We start from the raw sequence: 11,536 nt of genomic DNA on the forward strand, positions 1-11,536 counted from the left end.
CGGGTGAGCAAGGTGAAGCGGGCCGGGCGCAAGCGGGGCGCTCCCCCCGCCTCGCCCGAGCGCCGGCAGCTCCTGCCTCGCGGGGGGCTGCCGCGGGGCGGAGGGGGACTTGCCGCTGGAGGGGGGAGGATTAATTAGTTATTTTTGATAGATCTTAGTTAAAACCAAAAAAAACTAAAACAAGAGTCCAGCCCCTTCCCCGGGGCACGGATGCTGGATGCATTACATGTGCTCACGTGGAAGCTCAAGGAGGATTTTTTTTCCCCTTCGGTGAAGAAATTAGTTTTTCCAGGGAAAGCGGGTCTCCGTGTGTTTACAGGAGCAGCAGCGGTTGCTTCCCGGTGCAGTCAGGTGGGAGGAGTTCTCCGACTCCAGGCCTGCTTTGATCCGTCCTGAACTTTAAACAGTGCTGAGGAGAAGAACCAGAGGATAAGCCCTATTGCCCTGCACAGAGAAAGCCATCAATGAGGTCTGCCTGTCCCTGCCCAGCACCACTGGGGTCTCTTTCATTTTTTTATACACCTCCTTTTCATTTAATAACAGGATTTTGGATGGATAGTTTAATGAGCAGTTTTCTTGTCTTGGTGTTTTCTCCCTTGAGTTTGGCTGGGTGTCAATTTTGGATACCTTTAAAGCACAGAAAGGATAAGAGTAGAGGTCTGTCTGTCACATGGAGCTGCAGCCTGCCTGAGCAGGGGGAAGCCTTCTGCAGGACAGGCCAATGCCAAGGGGCTGGCCATATCCTGACTCCCCTTTTCCCAGCTCAGTACAGGGGAGGAGYAGGAACAGAAGGTGGGTTATTTTGCAGATGCAACACATTTCGAAGGTGAGGACTTGTCGGTTTAGATGAAGCTTATTTTTCAGGGATGGGGAGAAAAGAATCCTTAACCTGCTAATGAAATGAACCTGATAGAGAAGACCATCCTGGAGGAATGGGGAAGGATGAACAAAAGATTTGCAGTAACCTATAGGGTGACCTGCAGACCCAGTTTTTGCTATCAGTCATGAAATGGAAAGGTGCCTTCCTCTTATTCCTCAGCCATTCCCATCACCTCTGAATACCCCGTAATACTTTAATACCATTTTACCATTTTTAGAAATGGGATGAGCAGTGCCGGATACTGAATCATTGCAAATAAGGACAAGCCATAAAGTTATGCAATACATTCTCCAGTCTCACATCCTGTGATCCAAATCAAACATTCTTTTCTTAGTAGATGGCTTTTTACACAATTTCTCCCTCCCTCTCCTCCTGCATACTTCTTCTGACTATGACAAAGCATGAGAGACCCAGGCTCTTGCACCAACCTCTTCTCTCTGGACCAGTGTGTTCTGTTTAACTTTCTGAGTCAGCCAGGATTAGCTGGAGCCACAGTACCTAGAAACTCTGAAAAGGCTATAAAGGGCCTCCAAGTACAACAGAAAAGGAGAAAGGGGTGAAAGATCTACTTCACGCTAAGCCTCTAGCTGCCAGTTCCTGATTTTTAATAGAATCTGAAGAAGAGATTTAGTGTGGAATAGGATATACTCTAAGTTCACATCTAGATGTTGCCAGAAGGATAAATATTCAGCTTTAGAAAGAAAAGTGGTGAAGATAATTTCAGTTTCTGGATTTAATTCTTCCTAGGAGGTATGAAGGGGTCCAACTAATGTGACTAGGTGTGACACATATACCTATCTATGGGATGAATTTGGCTCTTTCAGTATATTTCAATAATTGTACTTTCTGGTTCTATGGCATCTTTCCCCAAACCTAACACTTCATAAACATTGCTTCTGCTCTCAAGACATGTCAATGAAAAGACTACCATCTCAGTCCAATGTTAAAGAAATAAACTCTGAATGAACAAATCTTTATATGCCTCATTGAGACATTAAGTGTAGATAATCCTGTGTCTGTTTTTATTGGTGCGAGTCTGTGTCAGTCAACTGAAATTGTAGAGTAAGGTCAGCATGTAGCACGTGAGATATGAAGAGTTATCAGGTCCTAAAAAAAGTCACATCAAAGTCTGAAGACCAAGTCAGCAGTAACTGCTGTCTGCCTTGCACAGCTGTGRTGTTTAGGTAGGAGGCATAACCAGATGAGAAGAGATGCATGGCTAGCTAGAGGAGAAAAGCACTGGCCAGAATATCTGGGTTAAAAGGGTGCAATGGGTACCCTAAGCCTAAATGTCAGACTTACAGCATTCAAAGACTCTTGTCTTAAAGGAACTCTCTCGGCTGTATCAAGTATTGTTTCATTATATATTCTCATTCAGCTCAGTGACAGAAGTGTTCCRAATGCCAAATACAAAACACAACTTCTGAAACAATAGTGCCAAAGAACTAACCAGTTGAATGGCCTGTGATGAAACTATCATGATCAGCTAATACTTCTGAAGATAACGTGCTTGCAGTAAGTCAGAATGAAGACTGTTCTTCTTTCCCTCAGGTGAGCGAGGGAGGATTCCCTTTAGGACCTTTTACTGACTTTATATCTCTAGATTTCAGTGTGTTGATCTACCTTGTCTAGAAACTGTCACCCAGAGAGTCCCATTAGAAAATTCTTTATCTTTTAAATGGACTTTGCTATTATTCACTTCCTTGATGACTGGGACCATTATGAAAGTACTGAGCTTACCTCTCTGGAATGGCTCTTCCTGCAGGAAATCCAGCTGGGAGAGGCTTCCCTAGAGCTTTATTTTCCCTTTTCCTATTCTTCAGTATCCCCGGAGCATCTATGCAGAAGTCCTTCCATTTTCATATTAGAGAAAATATTCACCAAGCTCTCCTTTTTTCTGTATACAAGGTTTATCTTTAGGTAAACAGCACAATAGATGTAGAAACTGGTATTTCCTGTGTCAGAGACAAGGAAAAAATAGCAAAAAGACATCTGATTGTGTTATAAAGCTAAGCTTCTGGAAAGGCAAGAAAAGCATCTTTTCTGTAACTCTGACTTTTAATTTGTTTTATCTTTTAGCATCTGCTTTTGCGTGTATGGACTCTGTGTGGACATAAGCCAACCTTCTCCCCCCAATAGCAGTCTTTCTTCCACTGATGTCAATGAAATGAGATCAGAGCAGAAGTCTTGTGAGTGATCAAAGACAGTGCTGCATAAAAAAGACTTCCTTTTCCAGGTCAGTCTGCTCCTTGTCCCTTTACAGAGAATGTATTATCAGCATTCAAACACAAGCCAGAACAAAAAGGATAATAACTTTTGAAGGGGTAAAATAAAGACCTTCATTTTAATTTCTGCTGATTTACAAATTACAGTGCTGAGCCTATTGGGAACATTAAACAACTATTAAACATTGAGAACTGTCATATTGAAGAGACAATCTCATTCCAGCAAAATTAATCAAAGTAGCTAGTTCAAAATATGCTTGCAAGTACCTCCCCACCAGTTGTCAAGGCTGAATCCCCATGCCAACTTGGTTGGATATGCTTTTCTACTTATTGTAATCATTTACACTAGAACTCTTCTAGTATATTAGAAAGGAAGTATATGCAAAAGGATAAATCATGGGACAGTAAAGGGACAAGTCTTTCCTCCGTATCTCAGAAAAGGGAAATTCAAAGACATGAGGTACATGTACTTCTTTAAAAGGAGGTGTAATTTTAACTTTTGGCATRGGAGTCCATTTTTCATCAAATGCGCTACTCGAGGTAACCTGACAAAAATGTACCCATTTGCATGGACTGCATGTGGGTAGGTTTAAATGGATATGCAATAAGTATATGACACTATAAGGATAAATACCTATGTGGCATATCTGTAGTCAGAATCAAGCTTTAGCTTCATTCTTCACTTGAACAATAAAAAGGTATTGTTGAATAAATCAGTGATTTACAACTGACTATAGTGCAATAAAATAAAATTAAAAAAAAAAGACTCCACAAAGTAGTTTGTGTTCTGAAGCCAGTTAAATGAGGTAAAGAGAAACAGGTCCAACATTTCAGCAAGCTGCCTTCTTTTTATGTTGTACAGAAATTGTAAAGAAGAAAAGCTGTTTGCTGAAGTGTCATGAGATTTGTCTTCATGTATTTACCCATCTGGGATGTAAGAAGTATCTTAGTTGTCTATAGAATAAATCTCAGTGTGTATGGGAGAGTATTCTGCCTAGGATGCAAAACAGTCCTTGGCTCAAGGATTGATGATCTTTGGTTCCTGATCCCAGTAATGTATTAGACTTTCCAAAGTTATGCCATTATATGGTCAAATTTTAGCTGTGACTATGATCACAGTAAGTCCCCATTTCTAGCAGTTTAGAAGTCTCCACTCTGTGCTGAATTCATTGCTTGTGGGTCCCAGATAGCCTTAGCACAAGCTACTAAACCTTCCAGAACAAAGCCCTGCCCTCTGGRTCAGACCGACAAGGCTGCGGGCTGTTGGCTACGCTAGTCAGGCCTTACATTTCTCTGTTACCGTTAGCTCTGATTATTAGCAGATGACTCCTGCAAAAAAGCAGTTGTGTTATGTACATGCATATCAGTGTTATCCCTTCCTAGCGGAAATCAGTCGTATGTGGTGGAATTCTCTTCTGAATAGCCTCTGTTTTCTGCAGGGCTTCCAACCCCTTCTTTTAGTTATATGAAATTACCCGAAGTAAAAGAGCTCCCTCACTGGTCAGATGTAACAGTGACATGCTTTTTACATTTGCTTCCTTTTAAGTCATACTATTGATAGGAGAAGAAAAAAGAGAGAGATTATTTCGTTTGTAACTAGCCAAGCAAGTACAGCACGCTCATGCATATAGGATGAGAAAGAGAAATGCCATGTTAGCATATTCCAGGGAAACCTTCTTTAGATGCAAATATGCTATGAAATATTATCAGTAGTTATTCCTAACCTTTTTAGATCAAACAGACTCAAATGAACTCCCTGTTGCCATTAAGGCCTCTTTTCTTTTAGTGATCTGTGATCTTAGGAATAAGTCCCCTTAGGATGCTGTTTTCCAGACACTTGTACCGCCTGAGCCAGATGTCTCTTAGGCCAGGTTTTGCTACCTCAGTTCCACCTACCAACATGAAGCTGATGGAGGTGGATGTGAGATGGAAAACTGACAACTGGATAAGCATCTAGGAAATGTTCGCCAAAATCTTGTCACAATCTTTTATTGCCAGCTTCTTACATAGCACTGAAAAAGGAGTAGATTCCCAAAACAGACCTAGAATGACCTCTTTGTCTGCCATCAATCTTTGATGTACTTTGATGTACACAAGAAACTACTATTAGCTAAATCTGGCTCCCTTACTTTACTCAGAAATATCTTTATTTTATTTGTTTAAAAATATAATTTGATATCATTTGCACTGTTGCATTCGCGGATATTAAGGCCTTAAGCCATCTTGTGACTATTCTTGACTCTTCAGCATGGGTCATTCAGTTACCTTGAATTAATTAATTAATTCCTGTTTGAACTAGAGCTGAGCTCTTAGAAAAGACATCCAAGTCCTATCTYTCTTGCAATACTTGGTAAATTGTTCCAGTAGTTACTTATCCTTAAAGTAAGTAAAATTATTTGCCTTCAACCTTCCACTGATTGCCTTGCATATTTGTCTACCAGAGTGAAAAGTCTCCTATTAGACAGTGTCTGTTCCACATGAAAGCACTGACAAACCGTAATCAAGTTATTGCTTAGCCTTTACTTTGATACAATCAGTCTAAATAGACTTACCTTGTGAAGTCTCTTTATTTTACAGCTTTTTTCATTCATACTCTTGCAGTTCTTCTCTGAACTACCTGCAATTTGCCAGCATCCTTATTGAATGCCTGACATCAGAACTGAGATAATTCCAGTAGCTTCACCAGTGCCAAACGCAGAAGTAGTGTGTTCTTCCCTCCCCCTTGATACTGTCCTTTGTACATGGAAAAGGATTGCATTAGCCCTTTTGGCAACCCCATTTCAGAATGTGCTCAGGCTCAGCTCGTTCTCTGCCAGGACCCCCAGCTCATTTTTCAATCTCAGCCTCCCAAAGTGAACCCTTCTCCTGCGGGAAAGGCCTGAGATTTTTGTTCCTAAACAGATATGTTGTATGTTGGGTTCTACAGGAAATGGCTGTTGTTTCTTTCATACCTGCTCCTCAAGAAATACCTGAAATGCCTTCACCAAAAACTGCCCGTTTCCAATGCTTGAATCATTGGGAAATATTATTGGCCATAGCACAGCTTTCTCCTGCATTGCTGGTAACATTATTAATCAGCACAAGGCTGATAAGCMGTCCCAGCAGAACCCAGCCTCTGATAATCCCCATGTTATGTTAGCCCATTAGACCCATGCATTAGCCAACTTTAAAACAAGTGAGCTGGCCATGCATATACATCATATTAGTTCTAATTTCTGTCCAAATGTCTTGTAATACTATATGTCAAATGCTTCTGAACTCAAAATACACAAGCATAGCACAATTGCTTTTATCCACTGAATTTGCAGTCCCATAAAAATAGCACATTAATTTGATAAGATCTTTCTTCCATTAATCTGTGTTGATTGTCATTAATTAAATAACACTCTTTTAATTCTTTATTAATTGACTTTCCTATCAACAACTCCATCACTTTGCCTGGAAGAGACATCAAGCTAACAAGCCTATAATTATCTGGTTGTCCCACTTTGTCTGTTGAAGTATTGGCAAAATATTAACTTTATTTCAGTCCTTCCTCAGAAAGACTGGTTGTTTTTAACCAGTGTGGGTTTCTTTCTTAATTATGGCTTTTTGAAGATCTAGTGAAACTTTTCTGAGTTGCTGCAAATTATCATCCACATTTTTGTTGGTTTAAATTTTCTTCYCCAGGCTGACTGATACATCTCTTAATTGTATTCAGCTTTGTGGAGCTGGATCTGTAAAAGCATCAAGTATAAACTTTACTGGTTGGGCCTTTGTCCTGCTTACAAGTAAAACATGTAAAAAACGTTTAAAAAAACACATAAAACATAAAACCAAGTCATTATAACTTCCACCTAAGCGAACTTTAAATTTTGTGATTAATATTTCCTTGTCAGGATGAGGTCTAATGCAGAAGTTTCCCATGCYAGATACAGCTCTTTTTGAGTCAGGAAGTTGTTTTGTGTATTTTTTCTTGAAAATCCAAGAATGCTTTAGTACTTGCATCATGAGACATCCCTTTGCTCTCCCTTCAGATTTATCTTGCCAAGACTGAAAGTGCCATATATAGTGAAAGGCTTTTAAAAGGCTAATCTGGAAGGTCACACTACACCCAGAGGTAGGGCTGGCTAAATGAACCAATTCTGGGTTGTCTGGAACAAAGTCTTGCTTCGTGTTGTACTATCAGTGCTTACCAAGCTGCTGACACTGAAGATTGAAGTCCATGAAAGCACTGAAACAGAGAGTTTTCTTTGAGTGCTGGCCTGGATTTCATCAGAAGGTATTACCAAGAGAGGATTACAGTTTATCATGTTTCTAACTCAATGCTGTGCACTGCTACTGCCCAGGTGTGTCCTAGTTTTCAAATGATAAGCACCAGATCTGCCATAATTTTGAAAAAAAAGGAAAAAAAAAGGAAAAAAAAAAAGAAAGAAAAAAAAAGCAGATCATTTCATTGTCCTTTGACATCTGTACTCTGGTTGCAGGTAGCAGAGATCTCATTCAGGTCACATGGAGCTCTGCGGGCACCAACATGTGTCTCTTTGTTTGTAAAGTGTTTCCTCTTTGGATTTCCATGAGCATTTTTTTTTACCCTCCACTTATCTAAGTGATGACAGCAACCAGACAGAAAGGTACAGGATCTTAGAATGGTCTTTCATCATCTTTAAAGAGAAGTTTTTTAGGCACATTAAGATGTAAGAATGACCATACAAAGTCAGACTAAAGGTCCATCTAGCCCTGGATTTTGTCTCTGACACGGGTTAACAGCAAATGTCCATGGAAGTATATCAGAACTGTACGAGCATGTAATGGTCCTCCCTCATAGCARTCCCTCAGGCCCCTCTCCCAACGATCTGTGGCCCAGGCACTAACTGAACCAGTGGCAATGCCATTGTATTTGATGTCCTTCAGTGGATTTTTCTTCTGTGATTTTTTCTGATTTATTTTTGAGCTTTCATACACGTTTAGCAATCATAGCRTCTTATGGCCAAGAATTCCATAACTTAATTGTATTTGTGAAAAAGTAACTATTTGTTTGAACCTGTATTATTCAAGCCTCCTAATTTCATTTGATACCCCATTGTTACTGCATTAGAGAAGACAGCAAACAGTAATTCTGTACTTACTTTCTCCATGTCATTCATTATTTTATAGACTCTGTATTATATCACATCTGTTTTCCCAGCTGAAGAATCTCAGTCTATTTAGCAATTCCTTTTATAGAATGTCTCATTTTACTGTTCTTTTTCTACTTCTATTCTACCCTTTGGGATGGGAAACCAGAATCCCAGAATCCCATGCCATTTTCTGGATACAGTAGCATCATGGATGTGCACAATGAAATAATGATGGCATCTGGTTTCTTCTCTATTTCTTTCTAATAGTTGTTGATATTGATTTGCTTTTCTGACCACTACTAATTGCTCAGCTGTTTGTTACTATCTGTGACTATGGCTGTCTGTCATAATCCCAAGACCTGTCCCTTGAGTGATTATGACCAGAGCAGAGCCCTTTGCTGGGTTATGCAGTTAAGGTTATTTTTTTCTCCYACATGAACTATTTTGCATTTATTGAATTGAATTTCCTTTGCCATTTTATTACCCAGTCATTCTGCAACATAAGGTCTCTCTGCAGCTCCTCCAAGTCAGTGTTCATTTTTTTTACCCCACATGAGCAAACCCTGAAAACCCATTATGTGCTCCCATTTCCTGCTCATTTTGGCCTACAGGACAATATATGCACTAGGTGTTCAGCATGGGGAGCAGCTGACACTCCAGAGTAATGTCAGATTCAAGTTTTCCAGCATTGTAGAGTAGCAGTTTATGAAAAGGGACCAGGCTGGAAGAGAGAATGCAGCCTTGTTGCAGGCTTTTTGGACGTTCAGAGAYAACCTTGGTTCCTTTTTCTCTCTCTGAACTTTAGGTATGTAGCCAGAGTTGAATCAAAGTCACCTTGGGCTCCATCAATAGTCAACAGAGGGAAAGTACCTCTTTAAAGACAAGTTAAATCCGAGGTGGGCTAGCATGAAGTTTTCTGTCTCTTTCCATATACGATAGAAGAAAATACTTTATTCTTAGTCACCTGATTTAGGTGCCTACAACGAGGTGAGATAAATCCAGACTTTGGTTTGTAGGCTTATTCAGTGAATTGCAGGCTGTGCAATTTTACAAGCACAGGGAAAGCAGAGTTATATGGTATCACCTAGGCAGGAACACTGGCTATTTGAAGCATGTTATAGCTGATCTATAATTCACATGCTTATTTTGACAGGCTGGCTCTTGTTAGTTTTCAGTGGGTGTGGGAGGAAATAGCAGTGCATAAAACTTGCACATTACTAATACCATTGCTATATAAAATAAATATTTGAATAGGAAGTTTCAGAAATGATTCAGTGCTCTAGCTACAGAATATCCTACAGGAATTTTTTATAGTAACAGAATTAATGAAAAGCAAATCCTATTTCTCCACCATGGGCATCGGGTGGTCCCAGTGCAGCAGAGCCACATGCAATGCAATACCATRTCTCTGGGATAGATAAAGCAGCCTCCACAGACTGTTGGCCCCCTGGGTGACTGAAGCTTGCTTTGAAAGGACTCCTTGAGCTGAAAGGTTGCTATATCCTTTTTAAATGAATGTACCAGATCATGTGTGGGTGCAGCAGACAGGGGCTCAAAGCCCTGAGCTGCAATACAGAAGCAATTGAAAAAACACTCTGTTGTTGCCTCTCTACTAACTGCAGGGGAAAAGTCTTTTCCCACCCCTACAGACTATTCTAACCACATCCTTTGAAGGTACTGAAGTTATTTCACTCACTTAGCCCACAGTTTTCTCAACATTAAGTCATAACTTGAAAGAYACAGGGTGAGGAGATAATTGTTACRTCAGTAACAACATTTCATTGAGACACTGTTACAAGCGGAGGATTTCTAGGTGCTGAAAATGTGATATGACCACCAAAACAAAAAAGCAAAAAAGCACTTTAAAAATAACCTTTGCAATGTGTTTTTTAGTTCACTGGGAACAATTTTCAGATTTGGTCTCGGATCTCTTTCTTATCTGGAATATGGCTGTTTCATGGTGCAACGCTCTAGGTCAGTGCGTACTTAGGATCAGACTGTAAGCAGTTTGCGACAGACGTGTTATCTTCCCTACTTTTTCATTAAATGCCTTTGTGCTTTCTCAGTTTGTGCCTCAGATCCCCATTGCAAAATGGGGAAAGAGCATTTCATTAATTTCTGCAGAACTATGATAGTTTCAGATGCAATAGTGAAAGGGTACACATGAATTTGTGAAGCTGAGTCATCTTTGACCCATCCCTGGCAGCACTTTAGCAATGCTTACTAGGCTCAGTCACACAACATTGTCTGTGCTCTTCAACAACTTGGCCAAGGAAAGTTTCTATTTTTTCCAACTTTCAACAACCTTTAAAATGTTGAAGAGGGTATAATAGGTTTTTGACACTGGAAAATCCATCTCAGGCTGGAGAATCCCTTTTATCTCTCTGAAATACAGAAAAGTCTGTGTCTCTTATCTGTGCTTTGTTCCTAGAATCATTTTTAGATTGAAATGTAGTATACAACTATTTTCTGCTTGCAGCTATTTTAATAATCATATATACATGATACGGCAACAGGTGGGTTTATTTATACACATGGAAAAAGATGTTGTTAGATCTGTAAGTTGTTCAAGATCTTAAAATAAACTAATGTAGTACAAGAATCCTTTCTGTTARCCTTAGAAAAGGGTGGAGGTGCGGGGAGGAAATGAACATAAATTGATTTTATTTCTGTCTCAGTAAACATGAATGAATAACTTTTGTCATCTAATCTTCCCATGTTGATCCCAGTCTGCTACTAGCATGTGTTCATGTTACTTAGTTCCTTAGTTTCCTCAGTAAATATAGGCAAAGAAACAGAGAAGTTATGTCAATTTATGTTTTCAAAGTGAAATGAACTTGCAAAATGTATACTTTTTTCAATTTTTAGGTATGTGGAAATTAATGGAAACAATCCTAACTCAAAAATAGAGGTATCCCTTAAACTCAAGAACTTGTAACATCCTGCAACAGTGATGCAATGGCTGGTAAGATTGACTAAATAGCCAAGCGCAATTCGGATCCYGATACTTTGCCAAGCGGTGACACTGGCATATTTCCAGAATAAGCCAATTTCAGAACTGCGGAGCCTCCAAATACGATCTTCTGTCAGTCACAGATTTCAGCTCCAGGAAAGGAAAGATTGATCTAGCAGATTATGATCACTACTAAGTAAGACAGTGAAAGAAGTGATCTTTCCTATAGTGAGATGCCAGCTACTCTGGCACTAGTCATCATCTTAAACTGTGCTGGGAAGYGGCAGTGACTTAGCTCAAGTATCACTATGTTTCATCCTGTTCATATGATGCAAATCACTGTTTTTTCAATAGGTGCTACAGTGGCAACTCCCAACCA

This window comes from Rhea americana, unplaced genomic scaffold (genome assembly GCF_003343005.1).
Source record: "Rhea americana isolate MKP2758 unplaced genomic scaffold, rheAme1 scaffold_159, whole genome shotgun sequence".
NCBI lineage: Eukaryota > Metazoa > Chordata > Aves > Rheiformes > Rheidae > Rhea > Rhea americana.